Consider the following 16456-nt stretch of genomic DNA (forward strand, 5'->3'; position numbering starts at 1 on the left):
GGCGGGCATACCAGATGGGCTGAAAGCTCTAACTGTCCTCCGATGCCTTCTGGTCTCTCACCATCCAGTACTGAAAGAAATAGAAACAGAGTTAATCGTGCATTTCGAAGTCCTCCTCTCAAAACTCGGCGAGGTGAGAGATGGAACAGTTCTGCTATTAAATTTTGAGACTGGGAGAATGTTTGGAGATGGAGTAATAAAAGAGAAACTGAGTATAAAGTTGAGAGTCAGGAGATATTCAATAAAAAGGTAGACGGAGATGGACATGGAGTAATAAGTGTCACTGGTCTTGAAGACTTAACTCGGTTTTCCATTCCAAGATTCTACCAGATCGGCTGAGATTTTCCCACAATTTCTTTTGTTGGTACTGAAACAGAAGGGAAAAGTCTGATCCTGGACCAATCAGCTATGTCTGCTCTGTAGACGTTTGAATTCCCTATTCGAACAAATCACGTCTGACCCACACGGAAACCTCACTAACCTGCATCACCCCCACCCTTGTTACTGACAATAAGCTGTTCATTATGTAAACACATATGGGTACACAACAACATCATTTACCGAGTGAATTGGGAAAATTTCAGGGAGAGTTCCATTCGGTTTCCATCAGAGCATTCTCATTCAGTTAATTCTATTGCAGCACCATTTGACATGCAGCTGACACTGTCATGTGGCCATTCGCATTCGACGTCTCTGGACAATTTGGTTGGGGCACGTTTGGAATGGAACCTCGCGTTTTGGAAGGGACATCGTTTATAGCATATTCGGCTGAACTCATAACCTTGTCTCTTGCACCTGCAGTACAGTGGAGACAGTTTTCACTCAGAAACCAAGAGATGATCAAAAACGGAGGAAACAATGTGTCAACAAAACCTGCCTCAGCGAGCGAATTCGCTCTTGCAACATTAAAGGAGAGCAGCAAACCTGTTAAACAACAACGCCCTGCGTGGGTCTCGACCCACACCATTGAGATTAAAGGTCTCAAGCTGTACCGACTCAGCGTACCAGGACAGGATTGGTGTTGGCTAATTTATCATTTCATAATTAGTTTAATTCAGCTGACACGGCAATTTTCAAAAATCTCGTTCATTCCTCCCCATTGCAAATGACATTATCCAAGTCTTTCAATTCTCAGATTTATTCCTTTGGACCTTTACAATTCATTTAGGCCTTGCCCCGGGATTTTCGATTCTCTGTTAATATTTTCATATTTTGACCCTGATCCTGAGGTCGCCGAAGTGATTCCCAGACACTCTGGCAGACTGCAAATCAATCGGGAAAATACCTCAGGAAACCAAATCATTTCTGATTAGAGTGGAGGGAATCCCATCTGCTGAAGAGACAGAGTCCTCACAATCAACACTTTCTTTGTTCTACCTGCGTACAAAGTTTACCACTTCTAACATTCGAGAAAGGCATTCTGATTATAAAATGTTTTAAAAACAGGAACAATCTTCTGAAGCCATTTACAATTTGATTTAGAATTTTTTACCCTTTCACACGGTAACAGCCATTCCTGAGGAAGGAGTTTCCAAGAGCTGTGTCCCAGGGCTGGGCAGGAAGCCGCTGATTGAAACTGCAGTGGCCCCCTTCTGTTGGCAACAGAGGCTTGTAGAGAGTGGGGTCACATTTTGCTGCACGTGGCCGTCTCACTCATTGCGGACTCAGGGTTAATCATGGATGCGTTCTCGTGGTTGTATTGTCAGTACATGGTCGATCTCAATACTTGATGTGAAATATTTGAGGCTCTGTGCTCTTTTTGGGCTTGGACAACCAACATTTCAGCCAAATGCTCTGACCATTTGAGACACAGCAACTGGTAGCAAAATTGTGCGTGTACACATCCAAACGCACAGTGATCGAGAGGATGTGGACAGCAGTGGTTCGCATTATTTTAAGAATCAGTTGCTCATGTTCCCGTGTTTATCGCAGAGGGTGAGAGACCCGAGGAGTAACAAACACACCCACAAAGCAATATCAGGACCTGTGAAGTTCAGTCATAAAAAGCTGCCTGCAGTTGTTGTATTGCAAAGTTGGGTTTCAAACCCACGACGCAATAGAGACTGGATCCTAAACCCATCATATTAAACCTCTCTGGATTAGTAGTGCTGGAAGAGCACTGCAGTTCAGGCAGCATCCGGGGAGCAGTAAAAATCGACGTTTCAGGCAAAAGCCCTTCATACAAGGTTTCGCCTGAAACGTCGATTTTACTGCTCCTCGGATGCTGCCAGTACTGCTGCGCTCTTCAGCATCACTAATCCTGAATCTGGTCTCCAGCATCTGCATTCATTGTTTTTACCGACATTAAACCACTCGGCGACGCTCCCTGACGATAACTAAGCGCTAAACCTGTCAAGACTAATGTTTCAGCATCGCTTCACTTCAGAAGATTTCCCTGGCACTTTCTATGAATACCTTAGCATAATTAAAAAAAAATATTTGCAACGATTTGAAAGGTTTGCACGGTGTGGACATTATTGAGAAGCTAAATATTCTTCGACAGTTTTCCCCGGAGTTTCAGGCCTGAGGGATGTCCTTGGAAAAGTTTACAAAATCGTGAGGTAGACGAGCAGAGAACATAGTCAATCTACACTTTTTCAGAAGTGACATGAGTTTAAAGTGAGATAGCATCGGTTTAATGTGAGAGCAGTACAATTTGAAAGGGATGTGAGCGACACTTGTTTTTAATACAGATATATTTGTGCATGTGGAATAAATTGCCACATTTAGTGGCAGAGTTTGGTGCACTCACAACACTTCAAAGGCATCTAAATGGGTATGCAGACAGGAATTGTTCGGAGAGATAAGGGACAAATATTGGCAAATATGTTTAGATTAGTTACGGTCATCTGTTCAACAGGTGCAAGGTGGATAGGAAGGTTTTCTTCCCTGCTCGGCAGTTCTGTGACACTCCAGTACCTGACAACAGTTTGAATAGACCACTTGCAAAAACGCATGCTGTTTGTTTCTAAGTCAGCGTGTTTGAAATTTAATTTTTTTCATGAGGCATAATGTTTTGAAATGACACAGAGAGGAATGTTTTCCAGACATTTACAGACAATGGCCCTTCTCCTTGATACATTCTCAAGTTCTCCATCAAATAATTTCGTTGACTAAAAAAGAACCTCACAAATCGTGTTATCCCCTCAATTCTCCAGTGAATCCAAAAACTGACAGCTCTTAACGTGGACCAGGTGCAAAACTCATTATCAGACACACAAACTCATTACTTCTGTCTGTGGGGCAGTGCGAGACGTGTATGTCAAGAACTGCTCACACAAATAACACCGAAGCAATTCCAAACGGTGCTTCCCGACATTCTGGAGATTTAGTGCATTGCCAAGTAACAGAAAGTGCTCAAGTAACATTAAACAAAACAGAAAAATGTACCATGCAAAGTGATATTACCAATTACATTCTCGATTAAATTAGGTCAACAATGCGCTGGTGCCTCCATCTGATCGAGCGAGCCAATCTCCAGCCTCCCTCACCAGGACAGTAATGAGGGAAATGAGAGAAATATAACAAAGTTTCACGTTGCGATTGCTCACCTTTTAGCCACAACAACAAAAAACGAGGGAGCAGATTCAGTGCAGGATCTGGCTTCACAACAGCGGTGAAATATCGACGTCCACTCACTTTCAGGGAAAACTGTAAACAACTCACATTGTCCAGAATATGAATACACAGCGCAGGCTGTTTAGTTCCCATATTCTACTGCTGCCCTGACATTGATACGATAATGTACCTTTCAAAGAGAGCGTTTGGAGCTGTGGAATGACAGTGGCAGCTGTTTCTCCTCGCTCTTACTGCCGCCCTTGGTCGTGTAGGGCCTGTAATTCTCATCTTACACGCGGTAGTAGAGTGTGCAATTATCTGTTGTTGAAAAGCGGAGTGTTTTGGAGCAGAAAGATGTGTTGTTCGGATGTTTCTGGAGTTCTTGTTGAAAGGTTCGGTTACGCTAGGTAGATGGTTTGCAGACTTTTCCTCCCTTTCTGGGTGACATTCTCAGCGCTTTAGAGGTTCCTGTGAAGCGCTGCTCTCATGTTTTGGTACGAATTCATTTGGTTTCATTCCCACTGCTTCCGTTTGTTGGGATTGAAGATTGGGTCCAACGTATGGAATCCGTGGATGAGTGCCCTGCTTCCATGAATTGTCTGGCTGTCTTCTGCTTGCCCTGTCCTATTATTGTTGTGCTATTCTACTCGAATGTGTGGCCCCTGCCGTTTGTACGTCTTGCTACTAGGGACTGTTGGATTGATGTCCACACAAATTCTTTGCCAAATACCAATATCCACCCACCTTCTTTCGCAAATGCATGGCACACAAAGTTCGCAAAGTGGATTTGCTACGAGGTAATTTTTAAATCATGCTTCCCTGTGTTAAAAACAAATTCTGGAAAACGATATCCAGATTCCTCCGAACACTCGGACATATGACAGCACAGAAAGCGAGGGCCTCACTCAGATAACAACTCACGAGAAAACAAGGCCCAATACCCCATCATGTGCAGCTCAAACGTGGTTGACGAGATTCCACGCATGGACTGCACGAAACGCGACAGAGGAGAAAGAGGCTGACAACTAGAGAGCTGCATTCATAATTTCATCTGGACTGTAAAAACGCCTCGGACAGCTGTTCCTTGCAGTTATGCACAGAATATTGAATGTCTCTGATTGCAGGGCTTGGAATTCGGATGATATGACCGTCTGCAGCACTGGTTACTTCCTTATGTGAGGTAACTCCTGATGGAACACATGTCACACTCTATTGCTCATTGAGAAATACATCCAAAATAGGAGCTTAGAGCAGCATTTCTGTTGTCCTTCTGGGGCTGCCCCTGACATGCCCTGTGGCACTGCACTTATTCTGTGTTTCCTGAGGGTTCGGCACATGCTTCCACGATCGTATTATGGGCAGTAATCTGCATTTTCGCTTCAATAACGGGTGTGTGAAGCGGAGGTCCACCATTCTCTCTTCTATTTTTCTCTTCTTATGCACAACTGCAATACAGTAAAGGATCAATTGATATTGAAAGATGATATACAGAGGCGTTTGAAATACCGAAGTTTTAATGACATTTATGCAATGGTTAGAGATTACCTTGATTCAGGAAATAAGGATGTAAAGTCTGTTTGGCTGGAGTGGAGAAACAGTGAGGAATGAACTCACAAGCATGTGTAGTTTACAAGCCCACTCGCAGTAACCACAAAGAGAAATAAATCGTACAAGGGGGAAAAATGCATGTGAGTGACAAAAATGGCAATAGTCATGCGTGATCTTAACTTCCCATCTAAAACTCTCGGTTCCATTGTAAAAACGTTTGGAGAACCAAAATAAGAAAAATCCCACATGTCCCATAAAACATCACGAGGGATATCTTGGTAATTGATTACTCTATTGGTGACTTAATTTTCCTATTTTCTTAGAAACCATCTCTTTAATTGTGAGCATCAGAAAAGGCTTTGTTTTGCCAGCAAGAAATAAATATGTGATTAAGCTTTGTTGGTTTCATTAATAAGAACACTGCACCACACTTTTTTTTGCGTTTCTATCGATTTTAACACTAGTGTGTCTTTTGATTCTTCCCAACAAAATTTTTGACCTCGCATTCCCTCCATGAAACTGTGCCTGCCAAGAATACTCCAATTGATGGAGGGAATCCTGAGGAACAGAATGTACATGTATTTGGAAAGGCGAGGACTGATTCGGGATTGTTAACATGGCTTTGTGCGTGGGAAATCATGTCTCACAAACTTGATTGAGTTTTTTGAAGAAGTAACAACGAAGATTGATGAGGGCAGAGCAACAAATGTGATCGATATGGACTTCAGTAAGGCGTTCAATAATGTTCCCCATGGGAGACTGATTGGCAAGGTTAGATCTCATGTAACAATAGTGGACGTAACACCGACCCTTGTGGTACGCCGCCAAGACCTGTACACCAAGAAGAACATGTTCCAACAACTACAACACCGTTTTCTTTTGGCAAGCCAATTACTGATCAAAGCTGCAATCTCTCCCACAGTTCCATTCCTCTGCATTTTGTATAATAGCCTATTGTGGGGAAACTTATCGAACAACTTGCTAAAACCCATATACACCACATCAACCGGGTTACTGTCATCTACCTGTTTGGTCACTTTGTCAAAAAAGTCAACAATATTCGTTAGGCAAGGCATACCCTTCAATAAACCGTGCTGAATGTCCCTGATCAGATTATTCATTTCGAGATGGTCATAAATCCTATCTTAAATAACCTTTTCCAACACGTTACCAACAACTGCAGTGAGACTCACTGGTCTGCAATTACCAGGGTTGTCTCGATGAAACTTTTTGAACAAGGGAACAACATATGCTATGCTGCATCTCACAGGCACTATTCCTGTAGACAACGATGATTTGACGATCAATTCCAAATCCTCATCAATCTCTTCCCTTGCTTCCCAGAGGATCCTAGGACAGATCCCATCCAGCCCAGAGCACTTGTCTGTTTTCACACTCTTCAGTATATCTATCACCTAATCATTGTGAACCTCAATATCTACTACACTAGACGCAAGTATCTATATATCTTCGTCGCCAACATTTACATTTTCTATCGCGAACAATGTCGAAATATATTTATTTAGTGCTTCCTCTATCTCTTCTTACTCCAATCAAAACTTCTCACTATTATCATTCATTGTCCCAAATTTAACTCTCGTCATTCTTTTATTGCTGACATACCTATGGAAAGCCTTAGGGTTAACCCTGATCCTATCTGCCAACAACTTCTCATGTCTCCTCCTGGCTCTTCTCAGCTCTCTTTTTAGGTCTTTCCTGATATCGTTGGAACCCTCGAGCGCTCGAACTGAGTTTTCACGTTTTGTTCTAACATAAGACTTCTTGTTCTTTTTGACCAGGGGTTCCATTTCCTTAGTAAAACACGGCTCATGCGTTCAATATCTTCCTCCCTGCCTGACAGGTACACACTTATCTAGGACACACAGGAGTTTTTCCTTGAATAAGTTCCACATTTTTAATGTGCTCACCCCCTACAGTTTTCTACCCGATGCTACGCTTCCTAAATCTTAACTCATTGCATCATAATTTCCCTTCCACCAGCTGAAGCTCTTGCTCCGTGGAGTACACCTATCCCTTTCCATCACGAAAGTAAACCTGAGAGAATTGTGATTGCTGTCTCCAAAGTGCTCACCTACTTCCAAATCTAAAACCTGGCCAGGCTCGTAACCAAGTACTAAATCGAAAGCGGCTTCTTCCCTTGAAGGCATGTCTACATACTGTGTCAGGAAGCCCTCCTGCACTTACTGAACAAAAACTGACCCATCTATATTACTCGTACTGCAGTGATCCGAATCAATATTTGGATATTGGCTTGAGTGTTCCAGAGTTTTTCATTTTCCCAGAGTATAGATGAAGTTTGCATTGCTCACGTACGTAGGCGAGAATTTTTTCAATGTCTCAGATCAGTCTCTGTCCCGAGAACATCAGAGTCAATGTCCCTTCCTCTTCTCGGACCGACAGTTCACACTTCTTCATTCTCCTCTGATTCCATTTCCCAAAGAGCTTCTCAAGATTTCCAAAGCTGAAGCCTAAGATATATAGTTTGATTCCTAAAGATTTTTCCAACTGCCAACTGACAATATTTTCAAAATATCTCTTCACAATCCTCTGGCTTGCACCATGTCCAGGGATGAGAAGTCCCGTTTGGTGGAGAGAGTTCCTAGGCTGGTGAGTTTCACTTTGGATCAAAGATGGTTAAGTGGCAATTTCCTGCGGTTGTTTGTAATGATGGGAGAGGGAGCGGTGGGGAATGATCACTCTGACGAGCAGGAGGAAGTGTTGCCAATGACCAGAGTCAGAGGACCGAGTACAAGGGATGAAAGGAATATAATGAAAAGCAGCACTTCTGCTCAGGGCGTTCAATAACAAATGCAGAAACCCGATGTGTCGAGCAGTGTATCTGGGAAGAGAAACAGAGATAATGTTTTAAATGTGGAGCATTTCTGATGAAGTACTCAAGTTTCCCCAGTCCAATCAAATTACAGGCCTGGTTTGCGAAACAGGGTTTTTGAACTTTGACTTGTCACAGCAGGAAAGCATCCATAACGTCGTCAACAGGATTCAAACCTACGTGGGACAACCCCAATGGATTTCTAATCCATCGCCTTAACCACTCGGCCATGACTACAGACAGCAGCGCCCTTGAGCACTGACCAAATCAGCCGTGATCTCATTGAAAGCTGCCGCTGACGAGAGTTAAATGTTTCCATCTCCATTCATACCTTTGCTGTCATTTGTAAGGTGCGAGACACCAATGTAAAAGAAGAAAAGCACAAAGTTAGGAAAAGATATTTGCAGCAAAATGGAGTCAAAATTATTTATTGAAAGGAAAATCACACTTGGCAATATGCTAGATCTCTTTGCGAACATGACCAGCAGAGGTAATCAAGGGAGCTATTGATCTGAGTATTCTTGGACATGAAACAAAGGTTAGTGACATATTCATTTCTTTTTTTAGCGATCGAAATGGTCTTTCCTGATGGTTACAATGAAAGAGATGGTTCCCAATAAAAGACAGAGATTAAGTCGCATGTAGATATACTTCAATGTGATACGATTCATTTTCAGCCCCTCATTACCCCAGAGATTGAGGGGGTGAGTTACTTTTCTTCACGCTTCAACTCCACAGCATGGAGGTACAGACATGAAACCGCTAGAGATGGAGTTCTTGAATTGGGAACTAGCGACACTGAAGGAACTAGGCAAAAGTGAGGACTGCAGATGCTGGAAACCTGATTTTAGATCAGAAAATGCTGGAAAAGCACAGCAGCATCCGAGGAGCAGGAAAGTCGATGTTTCTGTTGCCAGTCTTTCTGCGTTCCGCAAAACAATTTTCGTTTTTGGCTCAGATTTCCAGCAACTGCAGCTATCTGTATTATGTTAACATTCATAATATTTCGGACAAAACCAATGACCTGCTAGCATCGGAAAATCGGCAGAAGTACTGGTACACCGATATGTTAGCTGAACAATACCACCATTCCATGAGTGGGAATACGATCCGGGCCACGGTGCTGAGAGTATCGAATCCTCACAAGTAAATAACAAGACAAGGCGATAGATACTATCGTATTTGGTGTAAATAAAACACCCTTTATGAACATTTTCGTTGCAGATTATTTTGCACTTGTCTTCGTAGATTTACAAAGTGGGAAAAGGCCATTCCGCCTGTGTGCATTGCGGCGAATCAGAGGGCCATCTATTCCAGTCGCAGTTTCCAACTTTGGCCCAAAGTCTCGTGTGTTCTAATGTTCCCAGGGCAAATGTCAATGACTTTATCCTGTGTTCTTAAATGGCACAATAATGGGGCAGATGTATGACACTTCCACAACGACTTGTAATTCTTTTGAGAAACTCATGCTCATTTTCACCCACAGAAAGATACTCCCAAAGCGACAGAGGTCTCCGTTGTGGTGGGCTGGAATTTGAAATGGACAAGAGGACAAATGCAAGTTTCAAATGTGGAAGCACAGAAGCGAAGTCCCGGCAGGACTTCACAGGGGAGCGTCAACGTGGGGCACGGTTAAAGTCAGACATTCCCCTCGAGCCAGGTTGGACTCGAACCTACAACCTTCTGATCCGAAGTCAGACACGTTATCCAGTACGCCACTGGCCCAACAGACACACTCGCCGCTGGCAGAATGTCGATATGTAATGCTATGGACTTTCACGGAATCAGAATTTAAAAGATGAACAAGCAGCGAAGATAATCACCAACACTGCTTCACTTCGAATTTTCCAATTTGTGAAGCAGTGCCTTTCCCTGGCAAAGGAGAAACATTTGTCCTCAGCTGCCTGCTTCAGGGTCGCCTCCTTCTCTGCTGGAAGTTTCCATCGCTTTATTCACAATCCCGATGCTATTTCATGATCCACTCCAGTGAATAAGTGTCATGGTGTCGTCTATGCAAGACCCTGCCGAAACTCAGCGAGAGACATCTCGTCATTTCGAGCTCAGGATGTGGAATTAGACGAGCTGCGTGACACCTTTTATTGGCGCCGCCACTTCACTGCAAATTAGCGGCTCAAAACGAGCCGTTGTTAGGTTCAGCTTGATTCGTACCTTCCTGCAGTGCATTTGCTGAACAACATCAGATAGATCCCATCCGGCCCAGCTGACTTATCTATTTTCACACTCTGCAGTATTTCTAATATCTCTTCCTTGTGAACCTCAATCTCTTCTAGTCGAGACGCAAGTATCTCTGTATCTTCCTCGCCAACACTTTCATTATCTATACCGAACTCTGTCGAAAAATATTTATTTAGTGTTTCCTCTATCTCCTCTGACTCCACACAAAACTTCCCACTATTATCCTTGATTGTCCCAAATTTAGCTCTTTTAGTGCTGACATACCTTTGGAAAGCCTTAGGGTTATCCCTGAACCTTTCTACCAACAACTTCTCATGTTTCCTCCTGGCTCTTCTCAGCTCTCTTTTTAGATCTTTCCTGATATCGTTGGAACCCTCGAGCGCTCTAACTGAGTTTTCACGTTTTGTCTTAACATAAGACTTCTTGTTCTTCTTGACCAGGGATTCCACTTCCTTAATAAACCACGGCTCACGCGTTCTATATCTTCCTCCCTGCTAGACAGGTACATACTTATCTCGGACACGCAGGAGCTTTTCCTTGAATACGTTCCACATTTTTAATGTGCTAACCCCCTACAGTTTCCTACCCCATTCTACGCTTCCTAAATCTTACCTCATTGCATCGTAATTACCCTTCCACCAGCTGAAATTCTTGCTCCGTGGAGTGCACATATCCCTTTCCATCATGAAAGTAAACCTGAGAGAATTGTGATCGCTGTCTCCAAAGTGCTCACCTACTTCCAAATCTAAAACCTGGCCAGGTTCGTTACGCAGTACTAAATCGAAAGTGGCTTCTTCCCTTGAAGGCATGTCTACATACTGTCTCAGGAAGCCCTCCTGCACACACTGGACAAAAACTGGCCCATCTATGGTACTCGTACTGTAGTGATCTCAGTCAATATTTGGATATTGTCTTGAGTGTTCCAGAGTTTTTCATTGTCCCAGAGTCCAGATGAAGTTTGTATTCCTCACGTACTGGAGCGAGACTTCTTTCAATGTCTCAGATCAGTTCCTTTGCCGAGAACATCAGTCAATATCCCTTCCTCTACTCGGACTGACAGTTCACACTTCTTCATTCTCCTCTGATTCCATTCCCCAAAGAGTTTCTCAAGATTTACAAAGCTGGAGCCTAAATTATATGGTTTGCTTCCTAAACATTTTTCCAACTGCCAACTGACAATATTTTCACAATATCTCTTCACAATCCTCTGGTTTGCATCATGTCCAGGGAAGAGAAGTCCCGTTTGGTGGAGACATTCCCGAGGCTGGTGAGTTTCACTTTGGAACAAAGATGGTTAAGTGGCAATTTCCTGCGGTTGTTTGTAATGATGGGAGAAGGAGCGGTGGGGAATGATCACTCTGACGAGCAGGAGGAAGTGTTGCCAATGACCAGAGTCAGAGAACAGAGGACAAGGGATGAAAGGAATCTAATGAAAAGCAGCACTTCTGCTCAGGGCGTTCAATAACAACTGCAGAAACCCGATGTGTCGAGCAGTGTATCTGGAAAGAGAAACAGAGATAATGTTTTAAATATGGAACATTTCTGATGAAGAACTCGAGTTTCCCAATTTTAATCAAATTCCAGGCGTGATTTGCAAAATTGGCTTTTTGAACGGAAATGGCTCCAGCAGGAAAGCATTCACAACAGATTTCAGAGGATTCAAACCGACGTGGGGAAACCCCAATGGATGGTTAATCCATTGACCTTAACCACTCGGCCATGACTGCAGATAGGAATGCAGTTTTGAGAAGTAACCAAATCAGCCGTGATCTCATTGAAAGCTGCCGCTGACCTGATGCGTTAACTGCTTCCATCTCCTTTCATTCCTTTTCTGTCATTTGTAAGGTGCGAGACACCCATGTAAAAGAAGAAAATCACAAAGTTAGGAAAAGATATTTGCAGCCAAACTGAGTCAGAATTATTTCTTGAAAGGAAAATCACACTTGGCAATTTGCTAGATCTCTTTGCTTACATGACCAGCAGAAGTAATCAAGGGAGACATTGATCTGAGTATTTTTGGACATGAAACAAACAAAGGTTAATGACATATTCATTTCTTTTGCTGGCGAAGGGACTGGTATATCCAGATGCTCACAATAACAGAAATTTTTCCCAATTAAAGACGGCAAATGCATTTGGGCTGGGGCGGTCGGTGTGGAGTTGCTGTGCCGAAGGGCCTGTTTCCACAGTGTAAGTATTCTAATCCACAGTAATAAATGACATAGGTACAGCGCACGTTGTTCGATGAGGCATATATGACTTTTCGATTGTTTTTCTTCAAAGTTTCTTTACAATTCAAACGGGAGAGGAAGAAGGGAAATGAATGTCTCCCATAATTATTGCCTTCTTTTATCATTCACAGGCGGTTTATTTTTCCTGTACGTTTTATTTTACAGTGTGGTTACTGTTCGTGTTCTTGTAAGCTACACCGGCTGGTTTCCTCTTTCCTCAATGTTCCTCATCTGTACCCAAACACACTTTCCATCCTTATCTCCTGAATCAAAGTAATCTCTAACCATTGCATTATTGCCACGGAAACTGGGCTTTTCACACGCCTGGGTATGTCATTTCCCAATATTAATTGATCGTTTACTGCGTTGCAGTTGCGCACGAGAAGAGGAAAACAAAATAGAGGCCGGTGGTCCTGGGTTTCAAACACACGTAATTGCAGCTAAAACGCAATTTACTGCACACAATGCGATCAGGGAAGCATGCACCGAACCGTCAGGAAGCACACAATAAGTACAATGCTGGATGTCATGTCAGGAATAGGACTAGAAACACAACAGAAATACGCCTCTTGGGTACTATTTTGGACGTATTTCTCGATGAGCTATCGTGTTTTACATATGTTCCATCGGGAGTTACCTCACACAAGGAAGTAACCAGTGCTGCAGACGGTCATATAATCCGAGTTCCAAGTCCCGGAGTCAGAGACACTCAGTGCCCTGTGTGTACCTACAAGGAACGGCTGTGCATGGGGTTTACACGGTAACTGAACTGCATGAATGCAGCTCGATGGTCGTCTCTCTGCTTCTCCTCTATAGTTTTCTGTGCAGTCCCTGCGTGCAATCTTGTCAACAACGTTTGTCCGGCACAAGATGAGCATTGGTCACTTGTCTCTGAGACAGGCTGTTGGTTTATGTATTGTCATAATTCCGAGTGTAAGGAGGAATCAGTTCCCAGAAACTTACTTTAATAAATGGAAGCGTGCTTTTTAACTTGTTGCGTGGCATATCCTCGTTGCGAAGTTCTTGCACTGCGAATCACGTTGCGGGACTATCCAATTTTGACAAAGACTTTGTGTGGCAGTCACGAGTTGCCACGACCAGCTGTCCCTAGTTCAATACGGACAAATGGCAACAACTACAAATTCGATTAGAGCAGCCCAAGTTTAATGTGACAGGGCAAACAGAAGGCAGCCAGAAGATTTCTGGGTGTCGGGCAATCACCCAAGGTACGCCCAAGGTCTGTGCATCAGTAGAATCTGAGACCAAAGTCGTCTCTGTTGGTTATTCATATTCCAGACAACTTGCGTTGTTCCCCGTTAAGTCTGAAAATGAATAGACATAGTTATTTCATCGTTATTCCGAAAGACGATCCTACATTGAATATGTTCGCCGTTTTTTGATGTTGTGGCGAAAAGGTGGGTTATCGCGATGTGAAAAGTTGCTATACTTTCATTTCCTTCATAGCTGTCCTGCTGAGGGATAAATGTGATTGTCTCTCTCGATCAGATGGGGGCACCGGCGCATTGATGGCCTAATTTCATCACGGATATAATTGGAAATGTTCACTTTTAATGGTTCGTTGTTGTGTTTTGTTTTACGATACTTGAGCACTATCTGGGACTTGGCAATACACTAAATGTCCAGTAGGTTTGGAATTGCCTCGCTGTTATTTGTGCGAGCAGTTAATGTCAGAGACGACTCACAGTGCCTCACAGACAGCACTTAAGCTTCGGTGTGTCTGATCATGGTACTTTTCAGTTTTGATTCTGTTCCACGATAAGAGCTGTCAGTTTGTGGATTCGCTGGAGAGCAAAGTGGGTAATGCGATATGTGAGATATTTTTCTTCAGCCAATATCTCTGATGGCTAACTTGGGAAAGTGTCAAGAAAAATCGTCATTGGCAGCAAATATCAGGAAAACCTTAATCTCTGGATCGGTTGGGCTCATCCACCCTCCAAACAAAATAGCCAAACTCGCTGGCTGAGTAACAAACATCATGCGTTTTTTTGCAAATGGTGTATTCAAACCATTGCCGGTGGCTGGAGCATCTCAGACTTGTCGAGCATGGAAACAAATCCCGCGATCCAACTTGCCCTTGCTGAATAGATAACCGAAATTAATCCATACATATCTGCCAATATTTGTGCCTTATCTCTCCGAGGTCTTCCAGTCTATACACCCATTCAGATGCCTTTGAAATGTTGTGAGTGCACCAGACTCTGCCACTAAATGTGGCAATTCATTCCACACACACAAAAGTTCTGTGTGAAAAACATGTGTCCCTCACATCCCTTTTAAATCTTTCCTCTCTCACATGAAACATTTGCTGTGTAGATCTGAACTCGCGTGTCTTGTGAAGAAGTGTTCCCTGACTATTTCCTCTGTCTGTCTTCAACAACTCTGCTGCGCGTGGGAGTATTAACAAGAAGGGCTGTTCACACATTACCGGGCAGCTAAATACCAACGTTTTTATCATTTCTGCAAATCTCTTGACTGTCTTCGCTCTGTCTATCACTGTCATGTCCTCCAGCCCACTCAAGAGCAATTAGTGTTGTTCAATAAATGCCAACCCAGCCAGTGAACACGACACTCAAGATTTTGTTTTAAAACGCACTCTCAGATACCTGCATAGCCTGGAATTCCAATCTCTGGAGTATGTTCGATTTGAACTGTTGGTACCTCAACTTCATCAACCAAGGTCATAAATTGTGAAATCTCTTCACGACGTAAATCGCACAATGCTATAGGAAACGAATTAGTCAACAACGGAAGAAGAAAAGCTGTAATCTTTATTGAAATGAAGGACAATTAATTGCTATCAATACGACATCGTGCCTTTCACATAATGGAAACTTCAAAGCTGTTCCTCTGGAGGGAGTTTAAACAAATTTTGATCCCAGTCACATTATGAGATATTGGGAAGCTGACAAAGTGTTATATCAAACAAGTGATCAAAGAAATGGGTTTCAAGTTGTGTTTTAAAACAGAAAATGAAGCTTGCAACACGAACCTCGGACGACGGAATTTGCTGTGCTGGAGTTCATCATTTTCTGTTAGTCAACAAAACGCTTTCCATGCTGGTGGCTCCATAGCTCAGAGGTTGTATCAACCATTGGTCGTGTATTCGAATCTCGCTTGGGCCTTGCTGAATTTGTTTACAACTGTTGCAACAAACATTCACAGAAGCATTTTCCGTGCTGCTTGGAATTATATCTGAGGGAACATCGTGAAGTGATTTTCCCCACGGACCAGGCCTCATCTGCTTGACTTTCGAAATCCCACTCTATGTTTCTACTTCGAGGAACATAAGGACCACAAGCATCTGATGCCAAGAATGCTCTCGTTTAGCCGAAAGAACAACGTGATACAGTCGAAACAGTGAAGTAACGGTGAAATAGTGGGGGAGGAAAACACAGTGAAGCGGCTGAATGCTTCCATTCCTTACGACGAGGCAGGAATCTGCTGGAATCCATATGAAACAGGTAGGAGGCTGGAAGAGCACGGCTATCCAGGCTACCTCAACAGGTGGAAAATTGAACGATTTGCATGTCCCAATTATTCAGGACTGTGCCTGTCCTCGAAGTACAGTTGCCTGCCTGTTTACCCCTTTGCTTATGCAAACAGAATCGGATTTGAAAGCCTGAAGTGAAGAAAGAAGAGGCAAACAGATCAATTCCTCATTTTCTGAATGTTGGCCTCTCCTAAGGCCTTGGTCATTCTCACAAGATGTGTCTGTATATTTCCCTCTTTGGCTGAAAATGCGATTCAGTTCTCCCGCAGCTCATGATCAAATTTAATGGTATCTGACTTCAGTCTCATTCGCTTCTTCACTTGAGATTAAACTTTGCAGGGAACGTCTCTTTAAGATGAACACGTCAGAAGTCAGGCTGTGGGCTACTTGAAGCTGGAAATGAGAATGGATGGATGTTTGATGGACTGGCATTGACATAATGCATTATTCTGTGCTGTAAAAGCTCGGTGTCACGAATAGTATTTTGGAAGAAACGTCTCATCGCAGGAAAAAAAACTATGCTGTTCAGAGAAGATGCAATTGCACCTGCCGTCCTAAATG

At 43.1% G+C, this 16456-nt stretch overlaps 2 non-coding genes across 2 annotated transcripts; both read right to left on the reverse strand.

Annotated features, from left to right (window-relative positions):
- Positions 1–8112: 8112 nt before the first annotated feature.
- Positions 8113–8194, reverse strand: trnas-aga (transfer RNA serine (anticodon AGA)). Its single transcript has one exon. It is a non-coding gene; the product is annotated as a tRNA-Ser (tRNA).
- Positions 8195–9609: 1415 nt separating this feature from the next.
- trnar-ucg (transfer RNA arginine (anticodon UCG)) lies at positions 9610–9682 on the reverse strand. Its single transcript has one exon. It is a non-coding gene; the product is annotated as a tRNA-Arg (tRNA).
- Positions 9683–16456: the final 6774 nt, after the last annotated feature.

The sequence above is a fragment of the Chiloscyllium punctatum genome, chromosome 12 (assembly GCF_047496795.1).
Source record: "Chiloscyllium punctatum isolate Juve2018m chromosome 12, sChiPun1.3, whole genome shotgun sequence".
In the NCBI taxonomy this organism is placed as follows: Eukaryota; Metazoa; Chordata; class Chondrichthyes; order Orectolobiformes; family Hemiscylliidae; genus Chiloscyllium; species Chiloscyllium punctatum.